Source organism: Ambystoma mexicanum, chromosome 14, assembly GCF_040938575.1.
Source record: "Ambystoma mexicanum isolate Mex_15411 chromosome 14, UKY_AmexF1_1, whole genome shotgun sequence".
Taxonomy (NCBI): domain Eukaryota; kingdom Metazoa; phylum Chordata; class Amphibia; order Caudata; family Ambystomatidae; genus Ambystoma; species Ambystoma mexicanum.
The window spans coordinates 467,716,816-467,734,794 of record NC_090940.1 but is presented as its reverse complement, the minus strand read 5'-3'; positions in this window follow the sequence as shown (position 1 = coordinate 467,734,794).

Here is a 17,979-nt window from a genome sequence, read left to right as displayed (position 1 = left end):
CACACTAAAGGGAGGGTCTCTGGTTTGGAAGGGGAAGGATTTGGATATCACATCTCATGTTATAGGAAGGATCTCAGGTTTGGTATCAGAAGCATTGAGATATCACATCTCATGCTATCGGAAGGATCTCAGGTTTGGTATTAGAAGCATTGAGATATCACATCTCATGCTATCAGAAGGGTCTCAGGATTGGAATGGGAAGGAGTTGGATATCACATCTCATGCTAAAGGGAGGGTCTCAGGTTTGGAAGGGGAAGGATTTGGATATCACATCTCGTGTTATAGGAAGGATCTCAGGTTTGGTATTAGAAGCATTGAGATATCACATCTCATGCTATAGTAAGGGTCTCAGGATTGGAATGGGAAGGAGTTGCATATCACATCTCATGCTAAAGGAAGGGTCTCAGGTTTGGTAGAAGCATTGAGATATCACATCTCATGCTATAGGAAGGGTCTCAGGATTGGAATGGGAAGGAGTTGGATATCACATCTCATGCCATAGGAAGGGTCTCAGGTTTGGTATAAGCATTGAGATATCACATCTCTGCTATCCGAAGGGTCTCAGGATTGGAATGGGAAGGACTTAGATATCACATCTCATGCTATAGGGAGGGTCTCAGTTTTGATATTAGAAGCATTGAGATATCACATCTCATGCCATCGGAAGGGTCTCAGGATTGGAATGGGAAGGAGCTGGATATCACATCTCATGCTAAAGGAAGGGTCTCAGGTTTGGAAGGGGAAGGATTTGGATATCACATCTCATGTTATAGGACGGGTCTCAGGTTTGGTATTAGAAGCATTAAGATATCACATCTCATGCTATAGGAAGGTTCTCAGGATTGGATTGGGAAGGAGTTTGATATCAAATCTCATGCCATAGGAAGGGTCTCAGGTTTGGTATTAGAAGCATTGAGATATCACATTTCATGCTATAGGAAGTGTCTGAGGATTGGAATGGAAAGGAGTCGGAGATCACATCTCATGCTATAGAAGGGTCTCAGGTTTGGTAGAAGCATTGAGATATCACATCTCATGCTATAGGAAGAGTCTCAGGGTTGGAATGGGAAGGAGTTGGATATCACATCTCATGTTATAAGAAGGGTCTCAGGTTTGGTAGTAGAAACATTGAGATATCAAATCTCATGCTATAGGAAGGGACGCAGGATTGGAATGGGACGGAGTTTGATATCACATCTCATGCTATAGGAAGGGTCTCAGGTTTGGTATTAGAAGCATTGAGATATCACATCTCATGCTATAGGAAGTGTCTGAGGATTGGAATGGGAAGGAGTCGGATATCACATCTCATGCTATAGGAAGGGTCTCAGGTTTGGTAGAAGCATTGAGATATCACATCTCATGCTATAGGAAGAGTCTCAGGATTGGAATGGGAAGGAGTTGGATATCACATTTCATGTTAGAGGTAGGATCTCAGGTTTGGTATTAGAGGCATTGAGACATCACATCTCATGCTATCAGAAGGGTCTCAGGATTGGAATGGGAAGGAGTTGGATATCACATCTCACGCTAAAGGGAGGGTCTCAGGTTTGGAAGGGGAAGGATTTGGATATCACATCTCATGTTATAGGAAGGATCTCAGGTTTGGTATTAGAAGCATTGAGATATCACATCTCATGCTATCGGAAGGATCTCAGGTTTGGTATTAGAAGCATTGAGACATCACATATCATGCTATCAGAAGGGTCTCACGATTGGAATGGGAAGGAGTTGGATATCACATCTCATGCTAAAGGGAGGGTCTCAGGTTTGGAAGGGGAAGGATTTGGATATCACATCTCATGTTATAGGAAGGATCTGAGGTTTGGTATCAGAAGTATTGAGATACCACATCTCATGCTATAGTAAGGGTCTCAGGATTGGAATGGGAAGGAGTTGGATATCACATCTCATGCTAAAGGAAGGGTGTCAGGTTTGGTAGAAGCATTGAGATATCCCATCTCATGCTATAGGAGGGGTCTCAGGATTGGAATGGGAAGGAGTTGGATATCACGTCTCATGCCATAGGAAGGGTCTCAGGTTTGGTATAAGAATTGAGATATCACATCTCTGCTATCCGAAGGGTCTCAGGATTGGAATGGGAAGGACTTAGATATCACATCTCATGCTATAGGGAGGGTCTCAGTTTTGATATTAGAAGCATTGAGGTATTACATCTCATGCTATCAGAAGGGTCTCAGGATTGGAATGAGAAGGAGCTGGATATCACATCTCATGCTAAAGGAAGGGTCTCAGGTTTGGAAGGGGAAGGATTTGGATATCACATCTCATGTTATAGGACGGGTCTCAGGTTTGGTATTAGAAGCATTAAGATATCACATCTCATGGTGTAGGAAGGGTTTCATTATTGGAATGGGAAGGAGTTGGATATCATATCTCATGCTATAGGAAGGGTCTCAGGATTGTATTGGGAAGGAGTTTGATATCAAATCTCATGCCATAGGAAGGGTCTCAGGATTGGTATTAGAAGCATTGAGATATCACATCTCATGCTATAGGAAGTGTCTGAGGATTGGAATGGGAAGGAGTCGGATATCACATCTCATGCTATAGAAGGGTCTCAGGTTTGGTAGAAGCATTGAGATATCACATCTCATGCCATAGGAAGATTCTCAGGATTGGAATGGGAAGGAGTTGGATATCACGTCTCATGTTATAGGAAGGGTCTCAGGTTTGGTAGTAGAAACATTGAGATATCAAATCTCATGCTATAGGAAGGGACGCAGGATTGGAATGGGACGGAGTTTGATATCACATCTCATGCTATAGGAAGGGTCTAGGTTTGGTATTAGAAGCATTGAGATATCGCATCTCATGCTATAGGAAGTGTCTGAGGATTGGAATGGGAAGGAGTCGGATATCACATCTCATGCTATAGGAAGGGTCTCAGGTTTGGTAGAAGCATTGAGATATCACATCTCATGCTATAGGAAGAGTCTCAGGATTGGAATGGGAAGGAGTTGGATATCACATCTCATGCTATAGGACGGCTCTCAGGTTTGGAAGTGGAAGGAGTTGGATATCACATTTCATGTTAGAGGTAGGATCTCAGGTTTGGTATTAGAGGCATTGAGACATCACATCTCATGCTATCAGAATGGTCTCAGGATTGGAATGGGAAGGAGTTGGATATCACATCTCACGCTAAAGGGAGGGTCTCAGGTTTGGAAGGGGAAGGATTTGGATATCACATCTCATGTTATAGGAAGGATCTCAGGTTTGGTATTAGAAGCATTGAGATATCACATCTCATGCTATCGGAAGGATCTCAGGTTTGGTATTAGAAGCATTGAGACATCAAATCTCATGCTATCAGAAGGGTCTCAGGATTGGAATGGGGAGGAGTTGGATATCACATCTCATGCTAAAGGGAGGGTCTCAGGTTTGGAAGGGTAAGGATTTGGAGACCACATCTCATGTTATAGGAAGGATCTCAGGTTTGGTATTAGAAGCATTGAGATATCACATCTCATGCTATAGTAAGGGTCTCTGGATTGGAATGGGAAGGAGTTGGATATCACATCTCATGCTAAAGGAAGGGTGTCAGGTTTGGTAGAAGCATTGAGATATCCCATCTCATGCTATAGGAGGGGTCTCAGGATTGGAATGGGAAGGAGTTGGATATCACATCTCATGCCATAGGAAGGGTCTCAGGTTTGGTATAAGCATTGAGATATCACATCTCTGCTATCCGAAGGGTTTCAGGATTGGAATGGGAAGGACTTAGATATCACATCTCATGCTATAGGGAGGGTCTCAGTTTTGATATTAGAAGCATTGAGATATTACATCTCATGCTATCGGAAGGGTCTCAGGATTGGAATGAGAAGGAGCTGGATATCACATCTCATGCTAAAGGAAGGGTCTCAGGTTTGGAAGGGGAAGGATTTGGATATCACATCTCATGTTATAGGACGGGTCTCAGGTTTGGTATTGGAAGCATTAAGATATCACATCTCATGGTGTAGGAAGGGTTTCAGGATTGGAATGGGAAGGAGCTGGATATCATATCTCATGCTATAGGAAGGGTCTCAGGATTGGATTGGGAAGGAGTTTGATATCAAATCTCATGCCATAGGAAGGGTCTCAGGTTTGGTATTAGAAGCATTGAGATATCACATCTCATGCTTTAGGAAGTGTCTGAGGATTGGAATGGGAACGAGTCGAATATCACATCTCATGCTATAGAAGAGTCTCAGGTTTGGTAGAAGCATTGAGATATCACATCTCATGCTATAGGAAGAGTCTCAGGATTGGAATGGGAAGGAGTTGGATATCACGTCTCATGTTATAGGAAGGGTCTCAGGTTTGGTAGTAGAAACATTGAGATATCAAATCTCATGCTATAGGAAGGGACGCAGGATTGGAATGGGACGGAGTTTGATATCACATCTCATGCTATAGGAAGGGTCCAGGTTTGGTATTAGAAGCATTGAGATATCGCATCTCATGCTATAGGAAGGGTCTCAGGATTGGAATGGGAAGGAGTTGGATATCACATCTCATGCCATAGGAAGGGTCTCAGGTTTGGTATAAGCATTGAGATATCACATCTCTGCTATCCGAAGGGTCTCAGGATTGGAATGGGAAGGACTTAGATATCACATCTCATGCTATAGGGAGGGTCTCAGTTTTGATATTAGAAGCATTGAGATATCACATCTCATGCTATCGGAAGGGTCTCAGGATTGGAATGAGAAGGAGCTGGATATCACATCTCATGCTAAAGGAAGGGTCTCAGGTTTGGAAGGGGAAGGATTTGGATATCACATCTCATGTTATAGGACGGGTCTCAGGTTTGGTATTAGAAGCATTAAGATATCACATCTCATGGTGTAGGAAGGGTTTCAGGATTGGAATGGGAAGGAGTTGGATATCATATCTCATGCTATAGGAAGGGTCTCAGGATTGGATTGGGAAGGAGTTTGATATCAAATCTCATGCCATAGGAAGGGTCTCAGGTTTGGTATTAGAAGCATTGAGATATCACATCTCATGCTATAGGAAGTGTCTGAGGATTGAAATGGGAAGGAGTCGGATATCACATCTCATGCTATAGAAGGGTCTCAGGTTTGGTAGAAGCATTGAGATATCACATCTCATGCCATAGGAAGAGTCTCAGGATTGGAATGGGAAGGAGTTGGGTATCACGTCTCATGTTATAGGAAGGATCTCAGGTTTGGTAGTAGAAACATTGAGATATCAAATCTCATGCTATAGGAAGGGACGCAGGATTGGAATGGGACGGAGTTTGATATCACATCTCATGCCAAAAGGAGGGTCTCAGGTTTGGAAGGGGAAGGATTTGGATATCACATCTCGTGTTATAGGAAGGATCTCAGGTTTGGTATTAGAAGAATTGAGATATCACATCTCATGCTATCGGAAGGATCTCAGGTTTGGTATTAGAAGCATTGAGATATCACATCTCATGCTCTCAGAAGGGTCTCAGGATTGGAATGGGAAGGAGTTGGATATCACATCTCATGCTATAGGAAGGGTCTCAGGATTGGAATGGGAAGGAGTTTTATATGACATCACATGCTATAGGAAGGATCTCAGGTTTGATATTAGAAGCATTGAGACATCACATCTCATGTTATAGGAAGGGTCTCAGGATTGGAATGGGAAGGAGTTGGATATCACATCTAATGCTATAGGAAGGGTCTCAGGTTTGGTATAAGCATTGAGATATCACATCTCATGCTATAGGAAGGGTCTCAGGATTGGAATGGGAAGGAGTTTTATATGACATCACATGCTATAGGAAGGATCTCAGGTTTGATATTAGAAGCATTGAGACATCACATCTCATGTTATAGGAAGGGTCTCAGGATTGGAATGGGAAGGAGTTGGATATCACATCTCATGCTATAGGAAGGGTCTCAGGTTTGGTATAAGCATTGAGATATCACATCTCATGCTATAGGGAGGGTCTCACGTTTGGAAAGGGAAGGAGTAGGATATCACATTTCATGTTAGAGGTAGGATCTCAGGTTTGGTATTAGAGGCATTGAGATATCACATCTCATGCTATCAGAAGGGTCTCAGGATTGGAATGGGAAGGAGTTGGATATCACATCTCATGCTAAAGGGAGGGTCTCAGGTTTGGAAGGGGAAGGATTTGGATATCACATCTCATGTTATAGGAAGGATCTCAGGTTTGGTATTAGAAGCATTGAGATATCACATCTCATGCTATCGGAAGGGTATCAGGATTGGATTTGGAAGTAGTTGGATATCCCATCTCATGCTATAGGAAGGGTCTCAGGTTGGAATGGGAAGGTGTTGGGTATCACATCTCATGTTATAGGAAGGGTCTCAGGATTGGAATGGGAAATACTTCGATATCACATCTCATGCTATAGGAAGGCTCTCAGGTTTGGAAGGGGAAGGAGTTGGATATCACATTTCCCATCTCATGCTATAGGAAGGGTCTCAGGTTTGGTATTAGAAGCATTGAGATATCACATCTCATGCTATAGGAAGGGTCTCAGGATTGAAATGGGAAGGAGTTGGATATCACGTCTCATGCCATAGGAAGGGTCTCAGGTTTGGTATAAGCATTGAGATATCGCATCTCTGCTATCGGAAGGGTCTCAGGATTGGAATGGGAAGGAGCTGGATATCACATCTCATGCTAAAGGAAGGGTCTCAGGTTTGGAAGGGGAAGGATTTGGATATCACATCTCATGTTATAGGACAGGTCTCAGGTTTGGTATTAGAAGCATTAAGATATCACATCTTATGGTATAGGAAGGGTTTCAGGATTGGAATGGGAAGGAGTTGGATATCATATCTCATGCTATAGGAAGTGTCTCAGGATTGGAATGGGAAGGAGTTGGATATCACATCTCATGCTATAGGAAGGGTCTCAGGTTTGGTAGAAGCATTGAGATATCACACATCATGCTATAGGAAGAGTCTCAGGATTGGAATGGGAAGGACTTGGATATCACATCTCATGCTATAGGGAGGGTCTCAAGTTTGATATTAGAAGCATTGAGATATCACATCTCATTATATGGGAAGGGTCTCAGGATTGGAATGGGAAGGAGTTGGATATCACATCTCATGATAAAGGAAGGGTCTCAGGTTTGGAAGGGGAAGGATTTGGATATCACAACTCATGTTATAGGACGGGTGCAGGTTTGGTATTAGAAGCATTGAGATAGCAAGTCTCCTGGTATAGGAAGGGTCTCAGAATTGGAATGGGAAAGAGTTGGATATCACATCTCAAGCTATAGGAAGGGTCTCGGGATTGGAATGGGAAGGAGTTTGATATCACATCTCATGCCATAGTATGGGTCTCAGGTTTGGTACAAGCATTGGGATATCACATCTCATGCTATCGGAAGGGTATCAGGATTGGATTTGGAAGTAGTTGGATATCCCATCTCATGCTATAGGAAGGGTCTCAGGTTGGAATGGGAAGGAGTTGGATATCACATCTCATGTTATAGGAAGGGTCTCAGGATTGGAATGGGAAGGACTTCGATATCACATCTCGTGTTATAGGAAGGCTCTCAGGTTTGGAAGGGGAAGGAGTTGGATATCACATTTCATGTTAGAGGTAGGATCTCAGGTTTGGTATTAGAGGCATTGAGACATCACATCTCATGCTATAAGAAGGGTCTCAGGATTGGAATGGGAAGGAGTTGGATATCACATCTCACGCTAAAGGGAGGGTCTCTGGTTTGGAAGTGGAAGGATTTGGATATCACATCTCATGTTATAGGAAGGATCTCAGGTTTGGTATTAGAAGCATTGAGACATTACATCTCATGCTATCGGAAGGATCTCAGGTTTGGTATTAGAAGCATTGAGATATCACATCTCATGCTATCAGAAGGGTCTCAGGATTGGAATGGGAAGGAGTTGGATATCACATCTCATGCTAAAGGGAGGGTCTCAGGTTTGGAAGGGGAAGGATTTGGATATCACATCTCATGTTATAGGAAGGATCTCAGGTTTGGTATTAGAAGCATTGAGATATCACATCTCATGCTATACTAAGGGTCTCAGGATTGGAATGGGAAGGAGTTGGATATCACATCTCATGCTAAAGGAAGGGTCTCAGGTTTGGTAGAAGCATTGAGATATCACATCTCATGCTATACTAAGGGTCTCAGGATTGGAATGGGAAGGAGTTGGATATCACATCTCATGCCATAGGAAGGGTCTCAGGTTTGGTATAAGCATTGAGATATCACATCTCTGCTATCCGAAGGGTCTCAGGATTGGAATGGGAAGGATTTAGATATCACATCTCATGCTATAGGGAGGGTCTCAGTTTTGATATTAGAAGCATTGAGATATCACATCTCATGCTATCGGAAGGGTCTCAGGATTGGAATGAGAAGGAGCTGGATATCACATCTCATGCTAAAGGAAGGGTCTCAGGTTTGGAAGGGGAAGGATTTGGATATCACATCTCATGTTATAGGACGGGTCTCACGTTTGGTATTAGAAGCATTAAGATATCACATCTCATGGTATAGGAAGGGTTTCAGGATTGGAATGGGAAGGAGTTGGATATCATATCTCATGCTATAGGAAGGGTCTCATGATTGGATTGGGAAGGAGTTTGATATCAAATCTCATGCCATAGGAAGGGTCTCAGGTTTGGTATTAGAAGCATTGAGATATCACATCTCATGCTATAGGAAGTGTCTGAGGATTGAAATGGGAAGGAGTCGGATATCACATCTCATGCTATAGGAAGGGTCTCAGGTTTGGTAGAAGCATTGAGATATCACATCTCATGCTACAGGAAGAGTCTCAGGATTGGAATGGGAAGGAGTTGGATATCACATCTCATGCTATAGGAAGGCTCTCAGGTTTGGATGGGGAAGGAGTTGGATATCACATTTCATGTTAGAGGTAGGATCTCAGGTTTGGTATTAGAGGCATTGAGACATCACATCTCATGCTATCAGAAGGGTCTCAGGATTGGAATGGGAAGGAGTTGGACATCACATCTCACGCTTAAGGGAGGGTCTCAGGTTTGGAAGGGGAAGGATTTGGATATCACATCTCATGTTATAGGAAGGATCTCAGGTTTGGTATTAGAAGCATTGAGATATCACATCTCATGCTATCGGAAGGATCTCAGGTTTGGTATTAGAAGCATTGAGACATCACATCTCATGCTATCAGAAGGGTCTCAGGATTGGAATGGGAAGGAGTTGGATATCACATCTCATGCTAAAGGGAGGGTCTCAGGTTTGGAAGGGGAAGGATTTGGATATCACATCTCATGTTATAGGAAGGATCTCAGGTTTGGTATTAGAAGCATTGAGATATCACATCTCATGCTATAGTAAGGGTCTCAGGATTGGAATGGGAAGGAGTTGGATATCACATCTCATGCTATAGGAAGGGTCTCAGGTTTGGTATAAGCATTGAGATATCACATCTCTGCTATCCGAAGGGTCTCAGGATTGGAGTGGGAAGGACTTAGATATCACATCTCATGCTATAGGGAGGGTCTCAGTTTTGATATTAGAAGCATTGAGATATCACATCTCATGCTATCGGAAGGGTCTCAGGATTGGAATGAGAAGGAGCTGGATATCACATCTCATGCTAAAGGAAGGGTCTCAGGTTTGGAAGGGGAAGGATTTGGATATCACATCTCATGTTATAGGACGGGTCTCAGGTTCTCATGGTGTAGGAAGGGTTTCAGGATTGGAATAGGAAGGAGTTGGATATCATATCTCATGCTATAGGAAGGGTCTCAGGATTGGATTGGGAAGGAGTTTGATATCAAATCTCATGCCATAGGAAGGGTCTCAGGTTTGGTATTAGAAGCATTGAGTTATCACATCTCATGCTATAGGAAGTGTCTGAGGATTGGAATGGGAAGGAGTCGGATATCACATCTCATGCTATAGGAAGGGTCTCAGGTTTGGTAGAAGCACTGAGATATCACATCTCATGCTATAGGAAGAGTCTCAGAATTGGAATGGGAAGGAGTTGGATATCACCTCTCATGTTATAGGAAGGGTCTCAGGTTTGGTAGTAGAAACATTGAGATATGAAATCTCATGCTATAGGAAGGGACGCAGGATTGGAATGGGACGGAGTTTGATATTACATCTCATGCTATAGGAAGGGTCCAGGTTTGGTATTTGAAGCATTGAGATATCGCATCTCATGATATAGGAAGGGTCTCAGGATTGGAATGGGAAGGAGTTGGATATCACATCTCATGCCGTAGGAAGGGTCTCAGGTTTGGTATAAGCATTGAGATATAACATCTCTGCTATCAGAAGTGTCTCAGGATTGGGATGGGAAGGAGTTGGATATCACATCTCATACTATAGGAAGGGTCTCAGGTTTGGAACGGGAAGGAGTTGGATATCCCATCTCATGTTATAGGACGGGTCTCAGGTTTGGTATTAGAAGCATTGAGATATCACATTGCATCCTGTAGGAAGGGTTTCAGGTTTGGAATGGGAAGGAATTGGATATCACATCTCATGTCATAGCAAGGATCTCAGGTTTGGTATTGGAAGCATTGAGATATCACATCTCATGCTATAGGCATGGTCTCAGGATTGGAATGGGAAGGAGTTGGATATTACATTCTTGCTATTGGAAGGGTCTCATGTTTGGAATGGGAAGGAGTTGGATACCACATATGCTATAGGAAGGGTCTCAGGTTTGGAACGGGAAGGAGTTGGATATCACATCTCATGTTATAGGAAGGGTCTCAGGTTTGGTATAAGCATTGAGATATCACATCTCTGCTATCGGAAGTGTCTCAGGATTGGAATGGGAAGGAGTTGGATATCCCATCTCGGGCTATAGGAAGGGTCTCAGGTTTGGTATTAGAAGCATTGAGATGTCACATCTCATGCTATAGGAGGGGTCTCAGATTGGAATGGGAAGGAGTTGGATATCACATCTCATGCTATATGAAGGGACTCAGGATTCGAATGGGAAGGAGTTTGATATCACATCTCATGCCATAGGAAGGGTCTCAGGTTTGGTAGAAGCATTGAGATATCACATCTCATGCTATCAGAAGGGTCTCAGGATTGGATTGGGAAGGAGTTGGATATCCCATATCATGCTATAGGAAGGGTCTCAGGTTTGGTATTAGAAGCATTGAGATATCACGTCTCATGCTCTAGGAAGGGTCTCAGGATTGGAATGGGAAGGAGTTGGATATCACATTTCATGTTAGAGGTAGGATCTCAGGTTTGTTAGAGGCACTGAGATATCACATCTCATGCTATCAGAAGGGTCTCAGGGTTGGAATGGGAAGGAGTTGGATATCACATCTCATGCCAAAGGGAGGGTCTCAGGTTTGGAAGGGGAAGGATTTGGATATCACATCTCGTGTTATAGGAAGGATCTCAGGTTTGGTATTAGAAGAATTGAGATATCACATCTCATGCTATCGGAAGGATCTCAGGTTTGGTATTAGAAGCATTGAGATATCACATCTCATGCTCTCAGAAGGGTCTCAGGATTGGAATGGGAAGGAGTTGGATATCACATCTCATGCTATAGGAACGGTCTCAGGATTGGAATGGGAAGGAGTTTTATATGACATCACATGCCATAGGAAGGATCTCAGGTTTGGTATTAGAAGCATTGAGACATCACATCTCATGTTATAGGAAGGGTCTCAGGATTGGAATGGGAAGGAGTTGGATATCACATCTCATGCTATAGGAAGGGTCTCAGGTTTAGTATAAGCATTGAGATATCACATCTCATGCTATAGGAAGGGTCTCAGGATTGGAATGGGAAGGAGTTGGATATCACATCTCATGCTATAGGGAGGGTCTCACGTTTGGAAAGGGAAGGAGTAGGATATCACATTTCATGTTAGAGGTAGGATCTCAGGTTTGGTATTAGAGGCATTGAGATATCACATCTCATGCTATCAGAAGGGTCTCAGGATTGGAATGGGAAGGAGTTGGATATCACATCTCATGCTAAAGGGAGGGTCTCAGGTTTGGACGGGGAAGGATTTGGATATCACATCTCATGTTATAGGAAGGATCTCAGGTTTGGTATTAGAAGCATTGAGATATCACATCTCATGCTATCGGAAGGGTATCAGGATTGGATTTGGAAGTAGTTGGATATCCCATCTCATGCTATAGGAAGGGTCTCAGGTTGGAATGGGAAGGTGTTGGGTATCACATCTCATGTTATAGGAAGGGTCTCAGGATTGGAATGGGAAGGACTTCGATATCACATCTCATGTTATAGGAAGGCTCTCAGGTTTGGAAGGGGAAGGAGTTGGATATCACATTTCATGTTAGAGGTAGGATCTCAGGTTTGGTATTAGAGGCATTGAGATATCACATCTCATGCTATCAGAAGGATCTAAGGATTGGAATGGGAAGGAGTTGGATATCACATCTCATGCCAAAGGGAGGGTCTCAGGTTTGGAAGGGGAAGTATTTGGATATCACATCTCGTGTTATAGGAAGGATCTCAGGTTTGGTATTAGAAGAATTGAGATATCACATCTCATGTTATCGGAAGGATCTCAGGTTTGGTATTAGAAGCATTGAGATATCACATCTCATGCTATCAGAAGGGTCTCAGGATTGGAATGGGAAGGAGTTGGATATCACATCTCATGCTATAGGAAGGGTCTCAGGTTGGAATGGGAAGGAGTTGGATATCACATCTCATGCCATAGGAAGGATCTCAGGTTTGGTATTAGAAGCATTGAGACATCACATCTCATGTTATAGGAAAGGTCTCAGGATTGGAATGGGAAGGAGTTGGATATCACATCTCATGCTATAGGAAGGGTCTCAGGTTTGGAATGGGAAGGAGTTGGATATCACATCTCATGCTATAGGAAGGGTCTCAGGATTGGAATGGGAAGGAGTTTTATATGACATCACATGCCATAGGAAGGATCTCAGGTTTGGTATTAGAAGCATTGAGACATCACATCTCATGTTATAGGAAGGGTCTCAGGATTGGAATGGGAAGGAGTTGGATATCACATCTCATGCTATAGGAAGGGTCTCAGGTTTGGTATAAGCATTGAGATATCACATCTCATGCTATAGGAAGGGTCTCAGGATTGGAATGGGAAGTATTTGGATATCACATCTCATGCTATAGGGAGGGTCTCACGTTTGGAAAGGGAAGGAGTAGGATATCACATTTCATGTTAGAGGTAGGATCTCAGGTTTGGTATTAGAGGCATTGAGATATCACATCTCATGCTATCAGAAGGGTCTCAGGATTGGAATGGGAAGGAGTTGGATATCACATCTCATGCTAAAGGGAGGGTCTCAGGTTTGGAAGGGGAAGGATTTTGATATCACATCTCATGTTATAGGAAGGAAATCAGGTTTGGTATTAGAAGCATTGAGATATCACATCTCAAGCTAAAGGGAGGGTCTCAGGTTTGGAAGGGGAAGGATTTGGATATCACATCTCATGTTATAGGAAGGATCTCAGGTTTGGTATTAGAAGCTTTGAGATATCACATCTCATGCTATAGGAAGGCTCTCAGGATTGGAATGGGAAGGAGTTGGATATCACATCTCATGCTATAGGAAGGCTCTCAGGATTGGAATGGGAAGGAGTTGGATATCACATCTCATGCCATAGGAAGGATCTCAGGTCTGGTATTAGAAGCATTGAGACATCACATCTCATGTTATAGGAAGGGTCTCAGGATTGGAATGGGAAGGAGTTGGATATCACATCTCATGCTATAGGAAGGGTCTCAGGTTTGGTATAAGCATTGAGATGTCACATCTCATGCTATAGGAAGGGTCTCAGGATTGGAATGGGAAGTAGTTGGATATCACATCTCATGCTATAGGGAGGGTCTCACGTTTGGAAAGGGAGGGAGTAGGATATCACATTTCATGTCAGAGGTAGGATCTCAGGTTTGGTATTAGAGGAATTGAGATATCACATCTCATGCTATCAGAAGGGTCTCAGGATTGGAATGGGAAGGAGTTGGATATCACATCTCATGCTAAAGGGAGGGTCTCAGGTTTGGAAGGGGAAGGATTTTGATATCACATCTCATGTTATAGGAAGGAAATCAGGTTTGGTATTACAAGCATTGAGATATCGCATCTCATGCTATCGGAAGGATCTCAGGTTTGGTATTAGAGGCATTGAGATATCACATCTCATGCTATCGAAAGGGTATCAGGATTGGATTTGGAAGTAGTTGGATATCCCATCTCATGCTATAGGAAGGGTCTCAGGATTGGAATGAGAAGGAGCTGGATATCACATTTCATGCTAAAGGAAGGGTCTCAGGTTTGGAAGGGGAAGGATTTGGATATCACATCTCATGTTATAGGACGGGTCTCACATTTGGTATTAGAAGCATTAAGATATCACATCTCATGGTATAGGAAGGGTTTCAAGATTGGAATGGGAAGGAGTTGGATATCATATCTCATGCTATAGGAAGGGTCTCAGGATTGGATTGGGAAGGAGTTTGATATCAAATCTCATGCCATAGGAAGGGTCTCAGGTTTGGTATTAGAAGCATTGAGATATCACATCTCATGCTATCAGAAGGGTCTCAGGATTGGAATGGGAAGGAGTTGGATATCACATCTCATGCTATAGGAAGGGTCTCAGGTTTGGAAGGGGAAGTATTTGGATATCACATCTCGTGTTATAGGAAGTATCTCAGGTTTGGTATTAGAAGAATTGAGATATCACATCTCATGTTATCGGAAGGATCTCAGGTTTGGTATTAGAAGCATTGAGATATCACATCTCATGCTATCAGAAGGGTCTCAGGATTGGAATGGGAAGGAGTTGGATATCACATCTCATGCCAAAGGGAGAGTCTCAGGTTTGGAAGGGGAAGTATTTGGATATCACATCTCGTGTTATAGGAAGTATCTCAGGTTTGGTATTAGAAGAATTGAGATATCACATCTCATGTTATCGGAAGGATCTCAGGTTTGGTATTAGAAGCATTGAGATATCACATCTCATGCTATCAGAAGGGTCTCAGGATTGGAATGGGAAGGAGTTGGATATCACATCTCATGCCATAGGAAGGATCTCAGGTTTGGTATTAGAAGCATTGAGACATCACATCTCATGTTATAGGAAAGGTCTCAGGATTGGAATGGGAAGGAGTTGGATATCACATCTCATGCTATAGGAAGGGTCTCAGGTTTGGTATAAGCATTGAGATATCACATCTCATGCTATAGGAAGGGTCTCAGGATTGGAATGGGAAGTATTTGGATATCACATCTCATGCTATAGGGAGGGTCTCACGTTTGGAAAGGGAAGGAGTAGGATATCACATTTCATGTTAGAGGTAGGATCTCAGGTTTGGTATTAGAGGCATTGAGATATCACATCTCATGCTATCAGAAGGGTCTCAGGATTGGAATGGGAAGGAGTTGGATATCACATCTCATGCTAAAGGGAGGGTGTCAGGTTTGGAAGGGGAAGGATTTTGATATCACATCTCATGTTATAGGAAGGAAATCAGGTTTGGTATTAGAAGCATTGAGATACCACATCTCATGCTAAAGGGAGGGTCTCAGGTTTGGAAGGGGAATGATTTGGATATCACATCTCATGTTATAGGAAGGATCTCAGGTTTGGTATTAGAAGCTTTGAGATATCACATCTCATGCTATAGGAAGGCTCTCAGGATTGGAATGGGAAGGAGTTGGATATCACATCTCATGCTATAGGAAGGCTCTCAGGATTGGAATGGGAAGGAGTTGGATATCACATCTCATGCTATAGGAAGGGTCTCAGGTTTGGTATAAGCATTGAGATATCACATCTCATGCTATAGGAAGGGTCTCAGGATTGGAATGGGAAGTAGTTGGATATCACATCTCATGCTATAGGGAGGGTCTCACGTTTGGAAAGGGAGGGAGTAGGATATCACATTTCATGTTAGAGGTAGGATCTCAGGTTTGGTATTAGAGGCATTGAGATATCACATCTCATGCTATCAGAAGGGTCTCAGGATTGGAATGGGAAGGAGTTGGATATCACATCTCATGCTAAAGGGAGGGTCTCAGGTTTGGAAGGGGAAGGATTTTGATATCACATCTCATGTTATAGGAAGGAAATCAGGTTTGGTATTACAAGCATTGAGATATCACATCTCATGCTATCGAAAGGGTATCAGGATTGGATTTGGAAGTAGTTGGATATCCCATCTCATGCTATAGGAAGGGTCTCAGGTTGGAATGGGAAGGAGTTGGATATCACATCTCATTTTATAGGAAGGGTCTCAGGATTGGAATGGGAAATACTTCGATATCACATCTCATGCTATAGGAAGCCTCTCAGGTTTGGAAGGGGAAGGAGTTGGATATCACATTTCATGTTAGAGGTAGGATCTCAGGTTTGTTAGAGGCATTGAGATATCACATCTCATGCTATCAGAAGGGTCTCAGGATTGGAATGGGAAGGAGTTGGATATCACATCTCATGCCAAAGGGAGGGTCTCAGGTTTGGAAGGGGAAGGATTTGGATATCACATCTCGTGTTATAGGAAGGATCTCAGGTTTGGAATTAGAAGAATTGAGATATCACATCTCATGCTATCGGAAGGATCTCAGGTTTGGTATTAGAAGCATTGAGATATCACATCTCATGCTCTCAGAAGGGTCTCAGGATTGGAATGGGAAGGAGTTGGATATCACATCTCATGTTATAGGAAGGGTCTCAGGATTGGAATGGGAAGGAATTGAATATCACATCTCATGCCATAGGAAGGATCTCAGGTTTGGTATTAGAAGCATTGAGACATCACATCTCATGTTATAGGAAAGGTCTCAGGATTGGAATGGGAAGGAGTTGGATATCACATCTCATGCTATAGGAAGGGTCTCAGGTTTGGTATAAGCATTGAGATATCACATCTCATGCTATAGGAAGGGTCTCAGGATTGGAATGGGAAGTATTTGGATATCACATCTCATGCTATAGGGAGGGTCTCACGTTTGGAAAGGGAAGGAGTAGGATATCACATTTCATGTTAGAGGTAGGATCTCAGGTTTGGTATTAGAGGCATTGAGATATCTCATCTCATGCTATCAGAAGGGTCTCAGGATTGGAATGGGAAGGAGTTGGATATCACATCTCATGCTAAAGGGAGGGTCTCAGGTTTGGAAGGGGAAGGATTTTGATATCACATCTCATGTTATAGGAAGGAAATCAGGTTTGGTATTAGAAGCATTGAGATACCACATCTCATGCTAAAGGGAGGGTCTCAGGTTTGGAAGGGGAAGGATTTGGATATCACATCTCATGTTATAGGAAGGATCTCAGGTTCGGTATTAGAAGCTTTGAGATATCACATCTCATGCTATAGGAAGGCTCTCAGGATTGGAATGGGAAGGAGTTGGATATCACATCTCATGCTATAGGAAGGCTCTCAGGATTGGAATGGGAAGGAGTTGGATATCACATCTCATGCTATAGGAAGGGTCTCAGGTTTGGTATAAGCATTGAGATATCACATCTCATGCTATAGGAAGGGTCTCAGGATTGGAATGGGAAGTAGTTGGATATCACATCTCATGCTATAGGGAGGGTCTCACGTTTGGAAAGGGAGGGAGTAGGATATCACATTTCATGTTAGAGGTAGGATCTCAGGTTTGGTATTAGAGGCATTGAGATATCACATCTCATGCTATCAGAAGGGTCTCAGGATTGGAATGGGAAGGAGTTGGATATCACATCTCATGCTAAAGGGAGGGTCTCAGGTTTGGAAGGGGAAGGATTTTGATATCACATCTCATGTTATAGGAAGGAAATCAGGTTTGGTATTACAAGCATTGAGATATCACATCTCATGCTATCGAAAGGGTATCAGGATTGGATTTGGAAGTAGTTGGATAGCCCATCTCATGCTATAGGAAGGGTCTCAGGTTGGAATGGGAAGGAGTTGGATATCACATCTCATTTTATAGGAAGGGTCTCAGGATTGGAATGGGAAAT